Here is a 23770-nt window from a genome sequence, read left to right as displayed (position 1 = left end):
AGCCTATTGCATTAGGGTGTGCACCCCAGAGCTCAAACACACACGTGTGTGTGTGTGTGTGTGTGTATGTGTATACATATTGACAGTGTAAGTAGAGCAATGGACTGTGTCAGTAGGGCAGAGATTGGTGTTGGGAGGCAGTGCACAATGTCAGTATTTTTTATTTTTATTATTTGATTTTTTTATTATTTTTTACAATACATTTTTTTATTACAATTTGTTTAGGAGCCCCGTTAGGTATGGGAATAAGGGGTTCGAAACAGGGGGAATCTGCACCACACAGGGTGATTAGGGTGTGCCCAGCACACCTAGAACACCCTGTGCGCACGCATATGGTTGACAAGGTGCAAGCGACCTTTGCAGAAGGCAGCAGCTGCCCACATGAGAGCAGAAATGAAAGCCTTGCAAAGAAAATGTGTCCAAGCTACAGCAGAAGTGACATTAAAACTAGCTTTGGACTGATCAAATATTGACTGGTTCAGCAGGAAATGGCTGAATTTCATTCAGTGTGTGGCCATCATTTGATCAACTTCTGTCAAAGGGACATGCTGGAAAACCTTTCTCGGTGCCCTGGCTGATAAGGTTATTCTGACAGCAGCGAGACTGGTCGGCTAGGATTCTTCCATCCACTTACTGTAATTTGTGTGGATGGAGGAATTTGTTATTTTTTTTTCATTCAGCTTTTCTGGATGAAAAAAATGATGCCTGTCTATGGCCAACTTAAGAGATTTAACACCAGCTGCAACTGCAAGCGATTTAGAGATTGTCAGTCAAGCAAATACAGAATGCCCCATAGAGCACACTTAGGCTCACACTACTGCGACCTGAAAGTTTCACAACTTAAGGTGTGACTTTGCCAGAGGACTTTCTAGCATTTTGCTGGGGACTTGAGTACAATTTTATGCAACTTGATGTGACTTTAAAGCGAATTGGAAGCAACTTTCAGGAAATGCCTGGGTAATCTGCCGGTAATGTCGGATCTTAATCACATCAATATAGATGGAGGCTTGGAGGCGACTTCCATTAAAGTCTATGGGCACAAGCCGTATAGAAGTCGCCTTGAAGTAGTACAGGAACCGTTTCTAAAGTCGGAGCGATGTCATTAGTGCTAATTAAGACAGCTCTCATTGACTAACGGGGGATTTCACATGTCACATGACTGGGAGTCTCACAAGTCCGATCCCAAATCACGACAGTGTAAACCAAGCCTTCAAAGCAAGTGTCAGACCATTCAGGTGTCAGCACTCAAATCAAATTACTACCACCTGAGCAGATTAGTGATCTACCTCCTGAAAGCCTTCAGACTCTCATCCTGCCATAGTAATGATGCCTTTATTACTCTATACTTCCATAAGCTACCCTGCTTCAACACATTAGACTTTACCAGAGATATGATACACCATGAACTTTGAAGTACTGGGCTCCAGGGCTGTCTTAATGAGAGGACACACCTGGGCACTGGCCAGGGGCCCCAGCTGCATGGGGGGCCCCTGCACTTTCCCCAAAGCATCTGGTCCTTGAACCCACGCTGCCCTGAAATTGGGGGCCCCATGATGGCACTGAGAGTGATAGATACACAGGGGAGGCAGTCTGCCTCCTACCTACTTGATGTCTGTTTACCTTCACTGTCATCATTGTAGGGGCCCCAGAGCATTACTTTGCCCAGGGGACCATGATGCTATCAAGACGGCCCTGCTGGGCTCACAAGGTTAGACCTCCTCACCAATAAACTGGCTAGGCCCACAAATTCTCTGCTCCCCACCTTTTGTTTTGTGCTAATTACAGACTTCATCCAGAACCTTCCTTTTCTTCCATGGTCCCTAAAATTGTTTCAGTGTATCTCAGAGTCAGGCTTAGCAAGTCATTGTCTTCCTGCACTCAAAGGAATGGAAACACATCCCCTATACTTATATCTAATTCTGTGAAGTAAAACTGTATTGGATTCAACTTCTGTTTCTTTTTGGTGAGTTAAGCTTTCTGTGGTTGCTACTGAATCAGCAAGTGGCCATACTGACAGGTCGGGTTCGGTATGTCAGTGCAAAAAAACACAGTTGAGAGACATATTAACTAGACCACATAAGGCAGAGTGGAACCCAGTGCAAAGAGAGGAGTAGTCCTTCCAAGATTCCTTTACGTTTTCCATCATGTGATATCAGAGCCAAAGAGGCGATTGGGAGGACTTCGATTGACTATGCAGCGCTCTGACTGTGAAGATGGTAATAGTGATCACTAAGCCCATTGAAGCAGGGATTTCCGACTGTTTCCACAGTTTTCAGATGCTAGTGTGGCGCACTCCCCTGTGGGTGGACTCTGAGTGAGAGGAGCAGCTTGTCCTAGGAAGGATGCAGGTTGTGCAGGCAACATACAGAAGAAATGTAGCAGCAGGCTGGTCACAGCAGGTAAATACAGAAGGCTTGTTGCAGCAGGCTGGTTACAACTGGTTGGCACCTTAGGTGGATCACAGCAGACAGGGTAAGGCAGGAGGCGTAGTCAGGAGTCGTAGCTAAGGTCAGAGAAGTGGTGGTCAGCAGACAGAGGATCAGAGACGTGGTCAGGTAAGCCAAGGCCATACACAGGACAGAAGACAGGAGTAGATACGTTGACAACCTGGGAGAGAGACAAGAAGAATCTAAAAGTAGGCTGGGTCGGTAACGGGTAGTTCAGAAGCACAAGCTCACAGGGTCACAGGAATCAGGAAGCTCAAGACCAGTCAGCGGTGTCCATGTGCATCAGTCATTCCTTTAAAGGCTAGAGGGCGCCAATTCTCTTCCATTGCGTGTGCGTGCAATTCCACACAAATGGGCATGGCCATGTGGGATATTGGCCATCATGCCAGGTCTCTGGGCAAAACTCCTCTGGCTTGTCCCCTGATAATACTGGGCATGAAGAAGCATGTGACTTACCAATTTGACAGTGCAGGGTCAATCAGTGCTGTCACACAGGGATTCCAAAGTCCTGTTTGAGCTACAACTCTGGCAGCTTGTAGCTTATGTAGTGCTACCACCAAAGGAGCCACTGGTATATTTGGGTCCTCTGTTCTTCACTTGGCCCTAAATGGAGCCCCACTCCTACTGAAAGCACCAGATTACCTTGGCCAGGAAGTCTCCGAGCAGCCACACAAGAAAAATACACACGAACTGTAATGAAATAAAGGATCAGGTTGTTATAACGGCAATAAAGAGAATGCCAGGCAATTCAACAGTTTAGAAAGGTTAAACAGTAGGCTGAATGAATCAACACAAGTGCAATACAATAAAAAAAAAAAAAATATCCTTTTTCAAATTTAGCCACCTGAACTGCAGGACTGAGGATATAAACAATAGACCTTTGACTGGGAAACTGCTCCCCAAGTGAGAAGTGTATGATTAAGAAGAAATAAGTGTCTAGCTCACATGTAGCCCCTCAGTTAGGTGAGAGGTTTGAGCCCTAGGAATTATCTAAAATTTTCTGCTCACCAGTACTTCTAAGAAAGATAGCCCCTGAGATAATTTAATCTGGAAGGTTGATTCTTCTGCTGGCTTAGTTGGGGCCCTTATGTTAGCATGCAGTGAAGGATGTAGCCCCTTTTTGACAAGAAAGAATAGGATGATTCCCTTTAAGAGGCAACGTGGTTGACACAGTACCCCTTAATATGTGAATTTAGGATATCGAATTGTAGGCATGAGTCACTTTAGTGGTTGAATTTTGAGTAATTGTCACTTTAAGAGAAGGGGGAGGATTGGTAGGCAAGTTTCCCTGTCAAGGAAACAGTTGAACTTCAGCAGCAAAATTAGTTGGCTTTTTGCTTTTTTCCTGCATGGTAAAGGTTACCTTTACGTGCAAATGACATATTACACAAACCACTTTTAAAACTGCATACATTTTATTTACAAAATGATTGAAAACAATAATACATTAGTGCAACCATATATTGGTATTTAACAGGCAAGGAGAGTCTTCCATCACGCTTGCAGTTCTACAGGTTACCTTTAAAACCACAATAAGAATTTTAGGATATAGGATCGGGTTTTGTTAATTGCAATTATGTACCCTAATATAATAAGCACCAAACCACATGGGTATTTTGCTAAATGCAGGCATTTGCTGCTTCTCAGAGAAGAATCCCATTGCCACCAGAGTAACAAGGAAAACAAATATTCACTTTCATCATAAGACCATTGGCCCCTAGTTGTATGTGTGCCCAAGGCCACTAAATTCAGGATACAGCAAGGGCAGTGTGTGTGTATTGTATGAGGCCCCACTGTTAAAATAAATAAATAAACTTCAATTTTTTTCCATCCTCACATAGAGCAGGTCTCACCTACACTTCTACATAATACCACAATTGGTGAGTCTGACCCTTCTGGGCATGAAGAGCAGGTGTGAAATTAACTGGTGCTGACAGGAGCCCTGAAATGACTTGACATATGTCTGGCCCCTCATCTAAAATAGATTCTCCACTAGGCAAGACGACGCTGGTGAGTTTACAGCGTTTAGAGATACTGAACATAATTATAAGAAACATCATATCCATTTTAAGGGAAGACACTAAGAAGATGAATTGCTGCTCTCAGTCGGAGACATCACACAGTGTTCTTTATTCAGTGATAGTCTATTGATATAGACAGGCAAAATGCCAGAGGAATCATGTGCTGTGAACATGCAGGTTTATCAGATGTGAGGACTTCATTTTCCTGGAGCAAATAACATTTCCCTTCTTAGGTGTCTGCTCCTGGCTACTGCCGCCAAAGAAATACATAAATATAATGGCAAGGTAAAATTTTATCCCCATTTATGCTCCACTAATAGGGTAGGAGAGGTGGCTGAAATAATTATTTCTCCCTGCAGTTCAGCACTAGATAAACAGACCTTGTATCTTTCCAGATTTGTCACCATGAAGTTTGATTGTATAACTTTTCTGCACTGATGTTTTCTTTCCCCGCTATTTGAGCTTAGGATTCAGTTATTTCAATATTTTTTTTCTGTATTATCTGAGCTATGTGTGGATGGGGAAGCACCACATGACATACTTCCCAGCTGTCTTTTTTCTAAAAAAAACATCCCCAGAGCATTCTAAAGTTTTGACCATGGGCAACTTTTGTCCTTGGGAATGTCATCGGTTTTCAATATGGACCAACTTGTCACTTCATTGAGGGAATGAATACAGTAACAGCCATGACCTTCTAATCTGTAAAAAATAACAAAGTGTAACAGCGAATCTCCAATAGTATGATGACACTTCAGTGCAACAGATCCACTAAAAATTGAACCTCACCAAATAATAGGACCCTTGAACATCAATGAGTTATATTAAAGTGGAACTTTAGGGCTAAAATAAAAAAGGGCGAACAGTCAGGAATTTTAATGCAGAAGAGACATACTTTGTCTCTTCTACATTAAAGTTACCTACCTGCCTGTCCACCCTTGTACAGTGAGCCCTGAATGTGCAGCCCACTGTGCCCACCCTGAATGCGCAGCCTACAAATTTGGCATTGTGAATCCAACTGAACTCCTGCGTATGCGTGGGAGTGACGTTATCCCTGATAATGATGTTAGTGGCCGTGCAGGTAGCTCCGAGGCGCATCATCGCTGGAGCTGAAGTGAGTATAGTTCCGCTTTAAGCCTGCTGTAATTCCAAATCTGGACAGCAAAGTTCTCGCTACCTTCTCCACATTCGCGATCTATTGCATTCAAGTCTCATCAGATTCGCTGGCTTACCCATTCACTTCATGGGGTATTTTGGCAATAGCACCATTCTATTAAGGTTTTCTGGTTATAAATAAGATCTACACTATAGATGCAGTCTTCTTGATATTTTCATGATCTCTTTCGGAGAAAATCAGAGATAGAGAAAAATCTGAAGATTGGAGTGGAGAAAAGAAGAAGACATCTGGTGGCTAATATCAGGCATGAAATGGCTGAATCAGTTATCTGGGTCTCATTATCAAATTGAGTTTGACTGTGTGAAGGTAGATGGATTGATTGGATGACACATTTACTTTGAACTGAGAATATTTAAGTTCAATCATTTGAAAAGTCACTATAGTATGAACATTGAGACTATCAAACAATTGTAGGAAGGTTATCTGTTATTTTAGTGACGGTACGTATACTTGATTTATGTACTATCCACAGGCTTATGAGTCAGGGGACCCATAGCTGCAGCTCTCCCATCGATTTCTTTATTCATGTATGTCTTTATCACACTTTTGACACTGGGATTTTATGTTGGGATTTATGTTATGATGCCTCGTACACACGGTTATCCCGGCAGGAAAACTGCCATGAGAGCTTTTGGCCAGGAATTCCGGCCGTGTGTATGCTCCATCGCAGTTTTCCTGACACTGCAGGGGAAAAAAAGAGAACATGTTTTCTTTTTTCCCACCGGGATTCCCGGCAGACTTTTTCCTGTTGGGAAAACTGGTCATGTGTATGCTTTTCCGAGCGGGGAAAAAACATGCATTCTCAGAATCAAGTATGAGACGGGAGCGCTCATTCTGGTAAAACTAGCATTCGGAATGGAGATAGCATATTTGTCACGCTGTAACGGTCTGAAAAGCATGAAGACTGGAACGCGTGAATCGTCTCTCACCAAACTTTTACCTACACGAGGATCAACTAAAGCGGCCCAAAGGGTTGCGCTGTTTCAATGGAACTTCCCCTTTATAGTCCCGTCACTGGTGTACGTCACTGTGCTTTGGACAGGCGGTATTTGGCCTGAACGTGTGTATGCAAGGCAGGCTTGAGAGGAATCCCATCTGGAAAAACAGTGTTTTTTTTCCTGACGAGAAAAACGGTCGTGTGTACGAGGCATGACTCTGCATACAATGATGTGTTTGGTTAGTGGCCAATTCACCTACCAGCATGCTTTGGAACTGCAAATAAACTTTTAGAAATGTCATGCTGATACCAGATTTCTACAGTGCTAACTGCTTGGCCACCATGCCAAAAATGTCTGTTACATTTAATTATTATTATCTGTAGGTAGCACAGTGGCTAAGTGGTTTGCACTTCCACCTAGAAGCACTAGGGTCATTGGTTTGAATCCAAACCATGTCACTACCTGCTTGGATTTTTCATGTCCTTCTTGTGCCTTTTTCCACAATGTAGCACTTAATGTCTGACCTGACAAATGTACTGTCACATGGAGGCAGGGGTGAGTGGTTTGCCCTGTATAAGCACCCATTCATACCAGTCCTGGAACTTTAACATGAAGTGTGATGGTGCTGGACCGACAGAAGTGAAAGTTGGTTCCAATGGATCTACCATAAAGTGATTTTTCCTCCAAAGAAGCAGATCTGTGGTTGAAAAAAAAATAGGTGGGCCTTGTTCTGGTCCCAGAAAGCTAACTTTCTGATAGCAACAAAGGAAGCATTTGCCAGATGTTACATTTTTTAGTGTACAGTATACTGAGAAGTGCTTGATGCAAAAAACATCTCACTTGAAGGACTCTTTGGACATTTAATGATTAAAAGCATCAAATACAGCCAACCCGTAATAGAGCAAAAAAGCCTCCACCTTCTTCAGGGCTTGAGCAGTTGATGTTAATAAAATCACAACAGAATGCAGTAGCGGACCTGTGTTAAGGCTTAGTGAAACCTGAAAAAATCAAGTCTTCCCTAAAAATGCGTTGATTGTATTTGATGCTTTTAACTATTAAATGTTCCAGAAGAGTAATTTAAGTGAGATGAAATTAACTAATACTTGCTTCACCCAGAAAAAGGTTACAAATAAAATGTAAATCAATCTAAAAAAGCGTTTTATGGTTTGTGTATATATTTTACCACAAAACAAAATAATATATGTATCCCGTGCTTACCACAACTAGCTGCTCTTCCTAAGTGCATAATACAGTGCCTTGAAAAAGCATTTTTAAACAGGGTTAGGTTATAAAAAAAATATCCCAAGCTTTGAACATCTCACAGAGCACTGTTCAATCCATCATCTAAAAATGGAAAGAGTATGGCACAACTGCAATCATACCAAGACATGACCGTCCACCAAAACTGACAGGCCAGACAAGGAGAACATTGTTTAGAGAAGCAGCCAAGAGTCCCATGGCAACTCTGGAGGAGCTGCAGAGATCCACAGCTTGGGTGGGAGAATCTGTCCACAAGACAACTATTAGTCCTGTGGACAGATTAACTCCTCTGCAAACAGTTGGCTATGTTCACTTTAGAATTCCCTCTATTTGAATGGCAGCGATTAAATTTAAACCTCTAAAAGTACGTACTCTTAAAAGGTACCTCTTACTATGGACAATAGGCAAAGTTCCTGTGAAGAAGCTATCTGAGTGACCAGTCTTTAGCCCTAGTTTTTCAGCTGGTTAGCATTGGGGTCCAGTCTATACGGTGGTGCACGTCTACACTCCCAGTAAAGTCTGCATGCAGTAAATAATAAAGTATGCAGAAGTACTGATCACTGGCCCCCCTATTTAAGTACTGCCCTGCGCTTAGGATGAAACTGAAGGTCCAAGAAATAAAATCTGTCCAAATAAAACACCATATAAACAATAAAAGCAGCTGCTTAAATAAAATAGTCCATATATAAAAGCAGAAAAATAAAAACCGCTCGTACAGAGCTGATATAAAATCCTGCAGCAGCGCTGCAAACCACTGGTTTGATGTGTATGCTGTGTATGCTGACTCGATCAAAGAAAACAATAATATGTGCTCCAGTCACCAATCACGATTTCACCACGTGGGGGGATAAAGGGTCCCCTTTGGGGAAAGAACTCACCAGATGGCTACTTTAAAACCGCATATGATATAATGTATCGCTGTCAGATGGTAGATTGGAACAGCATACCCCTTTCCTCGATCACCGCATAGATTTCCACTCTCCAAGTAATAGCAGTTTATGTAAGGGAAGAAAATATCCACATAGCGCAATATAGTTTTGATGATGTTTAATGTAACCCAAAACATACATGCGTATCCCCTTTAAAAAACATGCGTACCAGATCAGTGAAATAGTCAGGCAAAATGTATAACAGGTATGGGTGTTTGTGTCACTCTCACTGTTTCTCGGGACCCCTGAAGACCGCTTGGAAGTCTTTCCTGTGGCTTGCTTCCTGGTTCCCTTCCACGAGTGGAGCGCACAACGTCACTTCCGGTTTAGGATGCTGGATAGCAGCTCTGACGTTTCGTCCGTTCGGACTTCCTCTTAGAGCGTGCCTATCACAGTCATCCACCGGACTTAAGTAGTATTGCTCCGCCCCCCGACCAATGACAGAGCTCCGGCCGGTGTAGACACATCCTCCGTGTGTCATTGGTACAGTCCTCTCCTCCGGGCGCCGTCTTAGCCACGCCCCCGAAGGGGAGGAGCCATGCGGGACATAGCTTTGTACTGCGCTCCAGTTTCACTCACTGTTCTCCCCATAGAGCGAATTTGTGAGTGAAGATAGAGAGGTAGCAGTAAATACTACTACATACAGGGGCTAGCACTGAACAAGGAACTTCAGCGCCTAGCATTTTAATACAGTGAGGAGATATCTGCATCTGTATAAACGCTTATGTCAAATAGTGTGTGACCTGAGAGCAATTAACCCTGGGTGTCACACATAACCTCGGCAGTATTACTGTGAAGTTTTGTACTCATCTATGTGATACACTGTAGACACATAGTAAACATAAATGTTAACATACATTAAGCTGGATTCAATCAATATTCAATCATTAAATATTAAATACATAAAGAAACTTAAATGATATATCCATAAATATATATATGTACATATACATATAAAATAAATTATATATATATACAGTTAAAAATATGGTACATATATATAAAGATATTAATAAAAGATTGTTTAAAAAAAATATATAGACCATGATTTTATGAAATCTTATAAAAGATATAAAAATGCAGCATTATTATATATATTAAAAATATATTAAAAAAAGTAGACCAAATTAGAAATCTAAAAAATAGAAATCTAAAAAAATATATTAATTTTATATAGATAGAAACCTAAAAAAATATATATATATACATATAAAAAAATATATATATATAATAAACTGTAAAATAAATTACGTAGAAACACAACATTGTCACACATATAAAATGGAGGATGTATATGTATATATAAATATACGTACATAAGTATATCCATTAGACATATTGGAATCTAAGTCTAACCTTATGTGAAACTATATATCCATATTGGACCAGCAGACCTTTTAGGGTATATAGCATTATACAAATAGTCCATTCTAATCATTATAATGTGCAACACTGTATATTTAATATGCATGGGATATGTTCATTGGAATTTATATGCGAAAAGATGTGTAGTGGAACTTAAATGAAGGATGTCTATCAGGTGAGCCAAAATGTCTGAGGTAATGGTGAGCTTATTAGAACCCCCTTTGTTATCCTATATATTTTGGCTACCCCTTTGATCGTGCTTAAAAGGACTCTTACTCTTGCATGTCATGACTATATTTGTCTATTTCCATTTACGTGTCACTGATAAAGCAATTAATGTCCAGCTCAACGTTTAATCCTTTGGGCATTAATACATCCGTCAAAAAAATCCAGTTCGTTTCTCTTTTTGAAAGTTCTCGTACTCTATGGGAGCCTCTCCAGTGGGTTTCCACATGTTCGATCCCCCAAAATTCCAAACCGGATGGATCTTGGTTATGTTTTATTTTGAAATGAAGAGACACATTATGATCAGTGTATCCTATTTTGATATTCTTAATGTGTTCTCCGATTCTGATTCTAAGCCGTCTCTTTGTGCGTCCGATATACAGTAGGCCGCATGGGCATCTAAGTGCATATACGACATGAGTAGTATTACAGGTAATGAACTGCTTTATTTTGAATTCCTGGTGATTTGTTGGTGATGTGAAGCTATCCAAACCTCTCTTCAGTACTCTAACTTCTTTGCACGGTTTGCATCTTCTACAGGAAAAGAAGCCATTTTTATCCCAAAAACTTTGGGGTTTAGCCGGTAGGTCCAAGATTTTTTTTCACAATCGTATCACCGTAGGTAGGTGCTTTCCTGTAGATGAATTGTGGATACTGAGGTAATATGGGGCCTAATTTCTTGTCCAACAGCAGAATGTGCCAATGTTCATTAAAAATGGACTCTACTTCTTTATATTGGCTGTGAAATTGTGATATGAACCCCCATTCTGCCGGATTTGATTCCTGGGCTGTATCTATCACTTTCTCTTCTAAACATTTGTTTCTAGGGATTTTTTCTACTTCTTCCACAATTTTTTCCAAAAACTGTGGATTATATCCTTTCGCCTTGAACCTGTCTGTCAGGATTTTAGATTGGCTGAGAAAGTCATTATTTGTAGAACAGTTTCGCTTGACTCTCATAATCTGACCCTTCGGAATGTTTTTAAGCCATTTTGGGTGATGTCCACTTGTAACCGGTAAATAACTATTTCTATCTGTTTGTTTAAAATACACCTTTGTTTCTAATTTGTTGTTTCTTCGAAAAATAGTCACATCCAAGAAATTGATGGTGTCATTGTTCCATTCGGAAGTCAATCTGATGTTATTGTTATTATTATTTAAAACGTTTAAAAACACATTCAATGACTCCTCTGTTCCCTCCCAGATAAAAAACAGATCGTCGATAAAACGTTTATAAAAAATCAGTTCAGCTTTCCTTTCTTTAAAAATTGACTTGTCCTCCCACTCGGCCATGAATAAATTGGCAATACTTGGGGCAAATTTAGCCCCCATCGCCACGCCTCGTTTTTGCGTATAAAACTTATTACCATACCAAAAATAGTTATGTGATAAACAGAAGTTTAAAACATGGCCAATAAAAACTTTTTGATTGTGGGGTATATCATCCCTTTGGCTAAGAGCCCAATTCAGGGCTAGTGAGGCATCGTCGTGCTGGATGATTGAGTATAGTGAGGACACATCTGCTGTGACTAGTAAGACTTGCTGGTTTTCTGTAAAAGTGACATTGTGCAAACAGTTTAAGAGATCCTTTGTGTCCTTTAGATAGGACCTGGTCATTCTAACACTCTTTTGCAGGAACTTGTCGAGGTATTGGCCCATTCTTGCAGTTATTGAGTCTATGCTGTTGACAATCGGACGGGCTGGAGGGTTAATGGGATCCTTATGAATTTTAGGCAGTGTATAGATGGTTGGGATCTTACTGCTTGTTGGTGTTAGGTACATTTTTTCTTTCTGAGAGAGTACACCAAGGGAAGAGCCTATTCGTACCAATATTTCCAATTGGTCCCTGTAGATATGTGTTGGATCTTGGTCCAATAGGCCGTATGTGGCTTTATCCGATAACATTTCTGAGATTTGGCCTTGGTAATATTCCTTCGATAGTATCACTACACCCCCTCCTTTGTCAGCTGGTCTGACTATTATGTCTTTACGTTTTTCCAGTAATTTAATACCATCTTGAATATGATGTGAACCTACATTCTTTTTTACTTTTAGTTGATTTAAATCACGCAAGATCAGTCCTTTAAAAACTTCAACTTGATGGTTGGGGTTATTAGGTGGATTAAACAAGGATTTGTTTTTTAAGCCACTGTTAATTACCCCTTGATGATTGTTAATCGATGCTGTTTGTGTGTTTAAACCAACAAAGTATTTTTTGATGTTTAATTTTCTGATGTATTTGTGTACATCGATATATACATCAAATTTATTTATTGTTTTTTTTTCTTCCACATTTCAGCCCCATATTCAGGATATTCAATTCTTTGTGTGTCAGTTCTGCTTTGCTGAGATTAAAGATACCATCTGTTACTGGTGACGACTTCTTTTCCTGGACCCTCCTTCCAGCCCTGCATCCTCTGGAGCTTGGTTTCTTGTTTGGGGGTACTGTGTTTGTTCCCGGGTCCAGTAATTCTGTGGTTGTTGTTGGGGTCTCCAATCTTGTTCCCTGTATTCCTGTGACGGGTGTTGCTGAGGTCTGCCCCTTGGGTGTGGGTAGCCTCTCCCCCTTCTCGGTGCACCTCCTCCTCTCCCTAAAAAAGGACGTGGTGGGGGTGCAACACTATGTTGTTGCGTATTAGTCGGTTGATAGTAATTGTACGTTGGGGTTGGGTAAGGTGCTGGTTGCTGGTTTTGGCTTGATCCTCTACCTCTACCTCCTCTAGATTTTCCTCTACCCCGTCTAATGGGTGTAGAGAATTGTGCTGGAGAGTCAATTACTATTTCCTCTTCACTTGTATTTTCAAGTCTTCTTTCATTTTGAGGATACGGTGTGTCATTTGTATTGATAACCGTTTCGTCCTCTGATGATTTGATGATTACATTTAATTTATCCGGTAGTGTTGACTGCCATGCATATAGGTTATTTGTATTATAATCACCCGTATCTCTGTGATATTTTTTAATTTTCTTTTTTTGTGTTTCTTTGTCTACTTTCTCTAACCTCTTGTTGGTTCTAATGTTAAAATCAATCCAGGGTTGTGTCTCCTTAATTGGATCCAATTGTGTTTGTAGTTCATTTATTTTATTTTCTAACATAATCATTTTGCGCTTCTTTCGTAGGAGTATCAAATCTTGTAATTTAAATGATACTCCGTTGAAAAAATCGAACCACTCACGGATGGAACTTGGATCATCCAGTCCATCTTGGGGTGTAATTTCCCATCTCAGACTTCTGATGGTGATTTTATCCTTTATGTATTGTTCTAAAGTGCATATGTCCCACCAGGTCCTCACTTGTCGCTCTAATGTGTTGCCTAGTGCCGACATAGCCACCCAAAATGGCTTAAAAACATTCCGAAGGGTCAGATTATGAGAGTCAAGCGAAACTGTTCTACAAATAATGACTTTCTCAGCCAATCTAAAATCCTGACAGACAGGTTCAAGGCGAAAGGATATAATCCACAGTTTTTGGAAAAAATTGTGGAAGAAGTAGAAAAAATCCCTAGAAACAAATGTTTAGAAGAGAAAGTGATAGATACAGCCCAGGAATCAAATCCGGCAGAATGGGGGTTCATATCACAATTTCACAGCCAATATAAAGAAGTAGAGTCCATTTTTAATGAACATTGGCACATTCTGCTGTTGGACAAGAAATTAGGCCCCATATTACCTCAGTATCCACAATTCATCTACAGGAAAGCACCTACCTACGGTGATACGATTGTGAAAAAAATCTTGGACCTACCGGCTAAACCCCAAAGTTTTTGGGATAAAAATGGCTTCTTTTCCTGTAGAAGATGCAAACCGTGCAAAGAAGTTAGAGTACTGAAGAGAGGTTTGGATAGCTTCACATCACCAACAAATCACCAGGAATTCAAAATAAAGCAGTTCATTACCTGTAATACTACTCATGTCGTATATGCACTTAGATGCCCATGCGGCCTACTGTATATCGGACGCACAAAGAGACGGCTTAGAATCAGAATTGGAGAACACATTAAGAATATCAAAATAGGATACACTGATCATAATGTGTCTCTTCATTTCAAAATAAAACATAACCAAGATCCATCCGGTTTGGAATTTTGGGGGATCGAACATGTGGAAACCCACTGGAGAGGCTCCCATAGAGTACGAGAACTTTCAAAAAGAGAAACGAACTGGATTTTTTTGACGGATGTATTAATGCCCAAAGGATTAAACGTTGAGCTGGACATTAATTGCTTTATCAGTGACACGTAAATGGAAATAGACAAATATAGTCATGACATGCAAGAGTAAGAGTCCTTTTAAGCACGATCAAAGGGGTAGCCAAAATATATAGGATAACAAAGGGGGTTCTAATAAGCTCACCATTACCTCAGACATTTTGGCTCACCTGATAGACATCCTTCATTTAAGTTCCACTACACATCTTTTCGCATATAAATTCCAATGAACATATCCCATGCATATTAAATATACAGTGTTGCACATTATAATGATTAGAATGGACTATTTGTATAATGCTATATACCCTAAAAGGTCTGCTGGTCCAATATGGATATATAGTTTCACATAAGGTTAGACTTAGATTCCAATATGTCTAATGGATATACTTATGTACGTATATTTATATATACATATACATCCTCCATTTTATATGTGTGACAATGTTGTGTTTCTACGTAATTTATTTTACAGTTTATTATATATATATATTTTTTTATATGTATATATATATATTTTTTTAGGTTTCTATCTATATAAAATTAATATATTTTTTTAGATTTCTATTTTTTAGATTTCTAATTTGGTCTACTTTTTTTAATATATTTTTAATATATATAATAATGCTGCATTTTTATATCTTTTATAAGATTTCATAAAATCATGGTCTATATATTTTTTTTAAACAATCTTTTATTAATATCTTTATATATATGTACCATATTTTTAACTGTATATATATATATAATTTATTTTATATGTATATGTACATATATATATTTATGGATATATCATTTAAGTTTCTTTATGTATTTAATATTTAATGATTGAATATTGATTGAATCCAGCTTAATGTATGTTAACATTTATGTTTACTATGTGTCTACAGTGTATCACATAGATGAGTACAAAACTTCACAGTAATACTGCCGAGGTTATGTGTGACACCCAGGGTTAATTGCTCTCAGGTCACACACTATTTGACATAAGCGTTTATACAGATGCAGATATCTCCTCACTGTATTAAAATGCTAGGCGCTGAAGTTCCTTGTTCAGTGCTAGCCCCTGTATGTAGTAGTATTTACTGCTACCTCTCTATCTTCACTCACAAATTCGCTCTATGGGGAGAACAGTGAGTGAAACTGGAGCGCAGTACAAAGCTATGTCCCGCATGGCTCCTCCCCTTCGGGGGCGTGGCTAAGACGGCGCCCGGAGGAGAGGACTGTACCAATGACACACGGAGGATGTGTCTACACCGGCCGGAGCTCTGTCATTGGTCGGGGGGCGGAGCAATACTACTTAAGTCCGGTGGATGACTGTGATAGGCACGCTCTAAGAGGAAGTCCGAACGGACGAAACGTCAGAGCTGCTATCCAGCATCCTAAACCGGAAGTGACGTTGTGCGCTCCACTCGTGGAAGGGAACCAGGAAGCAAGCCACAGGAAAGACTTCCAAGCGGTCTTCAGGGGTCCCGAGAAACAGTGAGAGTGACACAAACACCCAGGGCCGCTGATAGGGCAGTACAGCCAGCCCTGGTGTACGGGGCCCGGCCCTATCAGCTGCATAGAGGGGCCCGGCCAGCATTACAGCTCATTGCTGCATTAAATAAAAACAAAAAAATAAAGCTTGGTAAACTTCACCCCCGCTCCTCCTTGTGTTATGGAGCGGGGTTATACCATTTTCCTGGGCAATGTCAGGTCAACAGAGGGGCCCAGGTGCTCACAGAGAAGGGACTATTTCTTCATTTTCGGGAGCGGATGTATATGCAGCAGTTCACTACTCACTGAATTAGTTCCGGCCGGCGGAGTGATACTATGATTCAGGTGCTGAGATGCAAGGAGGCTGACATGAAGGAGAGCCTGGCTGCAGTGGACACAGTGAGTAAAGAATAAAGCATAGAATCCTCACTGTGTCCTTAGAATAGAACTCAGCAGGTTAGCATTACAATAGTCTTCACAGGCAGCACAGTTATGTAAGTAGGGGCTCTATCATGGCTCTGTCTCATGGCTGCTGACTTTGTTATGGCTGTGCTGTGTTACAGTCTGTTATATACAGTACAGCCATAAGTTAACAAAGTCAGCAAACAGCCATGTCACATCCAGCCATGATAGAGCCCCTGCTTACTGTGCTGCCTGTGATGATGATTGTAATGCTACTTCAGTTGGGGGGAGCAGTAAACATGTGCAGTGGAGCTGCATTTTACCCCCATCACTGCAGCAATGATCAGACATAATTTTTTTAGCCCCAGTGATTCGGCCAAAAGTAAAAAAGAGGACCTGTCATGGCTCTGCTATCACGAGGGATGTTATTAATTTCTTGTGAATGCAAAAAAACAAAAACAAATGAAACCTACAATGTAATTTTATTAACAAAATGCTTACGCGCAATTGCGAACGCACATGTTGGCCCCCGCACGCACGTGTAAACAGCAACAAACCTGCCTTTTGTTTTATAACGGGGTTAGGGGTGGGGTCAAAGGTGTGGTCGAAGGGGGCCCCGTCAGGTAGGCTGTACGGGGCCCCATAATTTCTAACAGCGGCCCTGCAAACACCCATACCTGTTATACATTTTGCCTGACTATTTCACTGATCTGGTACGCATGTTTTTTAAAGGGGATACGCATGTATGTTTTGGGTTACATTAAACATCATCAAAACTATATTGCGCTATGTGGATATTTTCTTCCCTTACATAAACTGCTATTACTTGGAGAGTGGAAATCTATGCGGTGATCGAGGAAAGGGGTATGCTGTTCCAATCTACCATCTGACAGCGATACATTATATCATATGCGGTTTTAAAGTAGCCATCTGGTGAGTTCTTTCCCCAAAGGGGACCCTTTATCCCCCCACGTGGTGAAATCGTGATTGGTGACTGGAGCACATATTATTGTTTTCTTTGATCGAGTCAGCATACACAGCATACACATCAAACCAGTGGTTTGCAGCGCTGCTGCAGGATTTTATATCAGCTCTGTACGAGCGGTTTTTATTTTTCTGCTTTTATATATGCAGTAAATAATGCTGCAAGTTAGGCCGGGTTCACATATGTGCGGCCGCAAATGCCAGCATGGGGTCCAGTCTGTTCCTGTTCACCGGTTCAGATACGAATCAGGTCTGAATTTTTGCCTGAATTCGCACCTGAACCAGACCCAAACACGCACAGGACCTTTTTGGAATACAGACCCTGGCTGCCATGTACATGTGTGAACCGGCTCCATTGAGAGCTGGTTACACTTGCATGTAATGCGTATTGGATGCAGGGAAACCGTCATCCAATTCACACATATGTGAACCCAGCCTTAAAAGGATCAGTGTCCTCTCATCGGTCCCAGCGATACAGTAACATGGGTCCTGCTTTTCAGATGTCCGATCCCTTCTAGATCTGCCCGAGGTGACTTCAGTTCTCAGCACATGGCCACAGGCTTGTACCAGGTTGATGTGCACACAGGAGTAGTGATGTGCACACCTTGGTCTCCTCACAGCAAAAAGAAAATACCTCAGTATTTAGCCTGTGAAAATACAGCTGTCTCTCTCTATTTATACCCAGCTTGCATGGAAAATTGCAGTCCAATAGCCCATTAACTATCATAGTAGGCTTGGCTACTGAATCACTGAATCGAATCAGTGAATCAACTCACTACAGAGTTTGAATGAATCAAATCATGAAAGTGAATCTGATTCAATTCATTGTCAAAGATCCTCCCCTTTCAGGATGTGTAGGGAGCTGAAAAAACAGCAGCCTCAGCTCATGATTTGTAAAATTATCTATAACATGATTATGTGAGCCATCAAGACTTCAAGTTTCTGAATAAATCACAGAGCACACAAGGTTCTCTTTTGTATGTCTGTGTGTGAAGCAGGCAGCAGCAGCTAGTCAAGTCAAGTCCAGTCTGTGATGACACTCAGGAAGAGAGCACACAAGTATCAACGTTATGTTTTGTAACATGAGCTGTGTGTGAGTTAGCAGAGCAGTATAACTCCTGATCCATGAGTGACTCGTCTGAGTACAATAGGTTCATGAGCTGTGTGTGAGTTAGAAGAGCAGTATAACTCCTGATCCATGAGTGACTCGTCTGAGTACAATAGGTTCATGAGCTGTGTGTGAGTTAGAAGAGCAGTATAACTCCTGATCCATGAGTGACTCGTCTGAGTACAATAGGTTCATGAGTTGTATGTGAGTTAGCAGAGCAGTATAACTCCTGATCCATGAGTGACTCGTCTGAGTACAATAGGTTCATGAGTTGTATGTGAGTTAGAAGAGCAGTATAACTCCTGATCCATGAGTGACTCGTCTGAGTACAATAGGTTCATGAGTTGTATGTGAGTTAGAAGAGCAGTATAACTCCTGATCCATGAGTGACTCGTCTAAGCACATTAGATTTATGAGCTGTGTGTGAGCCAGGAGAGCAGAATAACTTGTGAATCTATGAGTGACTCATCAGGTCAAATGCATAAGCTGCTGTGAGAATTCTTTGAATGAGGCTCAGTTCACATTGGTGTGATCATGTGGGAAACCCTGCAATTTTTTTTAATTATCAGGTCAGGATCCATTTAAACTTTATTTTTTCATGTTTTTGGTGTGCCAGAATAAACTATAATTTGTATTTTTGGTTAAGTTAATATTTTTGCATAATTCAAGGTATCTTTTTTTTTTTTTGTTTTGCTGTATTGCAGAGTTTATAGAATAGTTATTGCAGCAAAGTTACTTAACATCTAATATGCTTACTGTTCTGACTGAGTGTATCACAGGACTGCAGTTATGATCCTTAATCTTAGCTTTGAACAAATGAGTCGTGAGTCGATTCAGTGATTCGAATCATTTCACTGAACTGATCCAAATGATTTGACTCACTAAAATGAATCACTCTGCCCAAGTCTATATCATAGTAAAGTTTCTTTCTGGAACTTCGCCTCCCATGAGCTCCTTCTGCTTGTCAGCCCCCTCTAGTGGATTGTGGCAAGGTATTGCGTTATACAACTGAGACATTGCTTGCAGTATAGTTTTACCTTACAGAAATGTATTGAATAAGGTGATCATATATGGTTAAAGGGTGTGAGAAAAAGTCTGGTAATAAACATAATATAGACTATATGGGCCCAGACCTCTGTGGTTAGGAATTGCTTTAATGTCTCTGAGCTTTAGCTTTAGCTTTATTTTTAACAATTTCACAACCATTCTTACCATATTTTATTGGGATAAGCCACATTTATGTTGAATTTTTTGAGTGACCCACTTCTTTATGTACTAAACAACAAAGCATGCCTGGAAGGTAATCATCCAGATATAAAATGCATTTTTTTTTGTGTCTGTGGTCCAATTGGAGATTTATCAGAGACAAAGCAAAAAGTGAGAAAAAAAATCTCTGTAAAATAAGGAAAATCCTATCTTAGAGAATAGTCATCTAAACAACAGTGACGGAATACCAAATCGTCAGAGTTGTCACCAGCCGATGGTCCCTACACTGTTTAAGGGCCCAGCAACAGATAAAAATAATATTGTTTGAGCTTGAAAGAAAATTACAATGACACTTTCTAAAATTGTTTACAAAAGATAGAAAAAAATTAATCAACTAAATTAAAAAACACTTTACATTAAAGACTGTATAGAGAAAATACAGTAAAACCTTGGTTTACGAGCATAATTTATTCCAGAAACATGCTTGTAATTCAAAGCACTTGTATATCAAAGCATTTTTTACAGGGTATAAAAGAGAAGAGAGGCACCTCTAAGTGTAGCAATAAGTTGCTAAATGTTGTACCTTCATTAAATGTAACCATATTGCTACACTTAGAGTCTCTTCTTTTTTTATACTCAGTTGTGTCATGACGCTACTCTTATATCAAGACATCGCTTGTATATCAAGGCAAAATGTATTAAAACATCTTGCTAGTCTTGCAAAACGCTCTCAAACCAAGTTACTCTCAAACCAAGGTTTTACTGTACTGTATGAATATTATGTACTCAATAACAACTTAATGTACATAAATCACAGACACCAGGTTCTCATTAAAGTTTTTCTCTTAAAGGCTCATCTTCTTTCAGCTGTCAGTTTTTAAAAAATGTTGGTGTAACCTACATGCAGTATGTGTAATGTACAGCAGTGATGGTCATCTCTATGCACACTACTTCGTTCAATGTTATCCCAATAGAGCGCACACACAACAAACCTGCAAGGGGGATCTCAAGGTTTTGACTGCTTAGGGGCCTCCATAGAGCATTTCTAAACAAGATTTATCATCTGTTTCTGTTTGGTAACATCTCAAATTTTTAGATATTCCCTTACTTTTAATCCCAGTTGCCACTAAATCAGCTAGAGAGGGTAAATCTCTACAGTGTAAGATTCTATCCAATTTAAAAAAAAAATGTATTTTACAAAAAAATCAGCAACAGGGACAGTAGAAACATTTAATGAGACGTGTCCCTTGTGCTGCTGCTGGCTGTCCTAATTGAAACCTGAAGTCCTCTGTTTTCCCCAAACTCTTGATGAGTGTCTGTGACAGGCCCAGAGCTTGTATTAACCTCCGCAGCCCTGGAAGATTGTGACTGCAGGGGTTAATATGAGTGCTGGACTTCTAACAGACACTCAAGAGTTATGAATGGGGGACAGGTGGATAAATGAAAGATCTGCCTCCTGCATTCATACAGCACCTTTTTCCATATGTAAGCAATAGTACTGCTTATCTGAATGGAGGAAGAGGTGGAAAAGGTGGACATGGTCAGCATTGTCTGTGATGGACCCCTTGGCTCTAATAACCCCTGCACAACTGAAAGATTACAGCTGCGGGCATACCTCCCACCTGTCCCTCATTTGGAGGGACTGCCCCTTTTTTGGAACCAAAGCCCTCTGTCCCTCTTTCCTTCTCCGTTGTCCTTAATTTTTGCCTCTATAATAGATGCAATACTTAACTACCATAATTGTTACATTACATAAAACCTTTCACACAGACCCTTTTATTATCACATTATTGTTTTAAAAAGCCAGTACAAGGCTCTCTTGGATAAGCCAGATCCACACAGTCAAGATGACAATCCTGTCAAAGTTCTCTATTTCTTTCGGACCCTGCCTATATACGTCCCATCTTTTTATCTCCATCTTTTACAGGACAGAGTCCTTCAATTCATCTGGGCTCAAAAATGCCCCAGAGTTCCCAGATCGATGCTCTATACCCATAGATTGCAGGGTGGTCTGGGAGCCCTTAATTTGGCTAAATATTATTTGGCAGCCCAGATTTCTCAAGTCTCTATGTTACATGCCGCTTCTGACATTCCATTGTGGGTGCTCTTGAAACTACCTAACTGTTCCCTAATTTCTTTACAAGCATTGCTGTGGCTTCCTCATAAATTACGCCCCCTGGTGCTAAGCCCTCTTATGCTTCATGGCTTGAAGCTGTGGGATTCGATAATCAGGAACAACCTTGTTCCTTTTCTTGGTGGACCTCCAATGGCTTACCTATGCATTATTTTTTAACAATGCACTTGTTTCCATCATAGAAGGGCCCTCTGCGAAACACATGGGATCTCTGGGCACGAACATTTTCATTATTTGCAATTGCGCAACTTGATTCTATCTCTCTGTCACACTGCCTCCTTTCCTTTTCGTAAGACATCTTTTGAGCATACTTGTTTACACTTCCCGGGGCCCCGGTCTTATCTCATTGCTTTATGCCTCCCTTATCCTGGTAGCAGTGACAGATGTTTTCGGAATTGTGGTCAGCATGGGGATGTCTTACATACATGGTGGTCATGCCCACATCTGATCGATTTCTGGTCCAGGGTCTTTGGCCTACTGTAAACCTTATTTCATGTAACAATACATAAAGATGCCCGACTGGCTTTTTACATTGCCCAATAGCAGGTCTTTTCGCACCCCAGTGGAGATTGGCCTCATACCTTTTTAGATCTGCCAAGCGGACTATAGACCAGGCCTGGAAGACTCTGTCTGTTTCTTTTCAGGGAGTGAAAACCAGGATGACTGCCCTGATGGTTGATGAGCAGATGTCCAATTATTTTGAAGGATTCATATGCAAAAAAATGTAAAAGTCTGGGACCCTTGTATAAATTATTCCTGCCCATCCCTGCCCCCGACTAGCTATGGTCGACTGAAAAACCTCCCTTGTGCATGTCCCACGTCCGTGGTACTTGCCCTCTTCTGGGGCCTCTCTCTCTCTTTTCTTTCTTTCTCTTTTTCCTTTCTCTTAGGGGACAGTACAGTATAGCTTGTGATACTTACCTTACCTCTACCATGGTCCTCTTTGGTCCTGGTAACAGTTTACAGTTATGGTAATTATCATACATACATACAGTATGCTGTTTTTTGTATGTGCCTGTTCAATATTGTCCCTGCGTGGGCAAGCCATGGCTTGTCATACCCTTTTGAAACTTAATAAAAATATTGAAACAGAAAAAGCCAGTACAAGGAAAACATGGTAATGATAAACGCCACTTTGGGTTTAGCCAATTATTTCTTGCTTATAAATGAATGGGCCACCTAACCATGGACATGGTGGAGAATGTGTTCTTTGCCTGCACCCTTTGTGCTTAAAGTGGATGTAAACCCAATTTTATCCTTTCTAAACTACTGCTGATCTATAAGGATATAGATGCCTCCTGCATGTATCCTTACCTGTCAAATGTCTCCCCTCTGTCTGTTATAAGATCTGAAAACTGCAGATTCTGTGGGTGGATCTGTTGTCTGGAGCTCGGTGGGTGGAGTCGTGATGTCAGTAGACTGCCCCGCCCTCCTCTACACTCCCCTTGTCAACATGCATTTTCTCTTGGGTACTTCTTACACTAAATTCTTCTATGATCACTAACATCCAGTCAAAATCCAGAAAAGTAACCACATGACTTCAGAAAAGGAGTGGGGGTGGGAATTAAAAAATAATGCCCGTCTCCAAGCTTGTGCATGAGATATGTAAATAACCTGTCACTCGCAGCAAGGGGGCGGAACGGACTAAGGTTTTTCTCTGTTAGTTCGTTTTATCTCACTGAACAATAAAAGAGGATTGCTCAGAGCTGGATTAACTGTGTGGCAAGACTGGGCACAGATGATAGGAAATATTTTACTCTACATTGTGACAGCAAAAAAAAAATCGGGTTTACATCCACTTTAAGGCTGGATTCACACCTATGCATTTTTGGTGATTTTTGTATTTTGCAGATTTGGACTACAGAACGTGTTGCATAGGAAACCATGTTA

This window comes from Rana temporaria, chromosome 2 (genome assembly GCF_905171775.1).
Source record: "Rana temporaria chromosome 2, aRanTem1.1, whole genome shotgun sequence".
Classification (NCBI taxonomy): Eukaryota; Metazoa; Chordata; class Amphibia; order Anura; family Ranidae; genus Rana; species Rana temporaria.
This window is presented reverse-complemented; position numbering follows the sequence as displayed.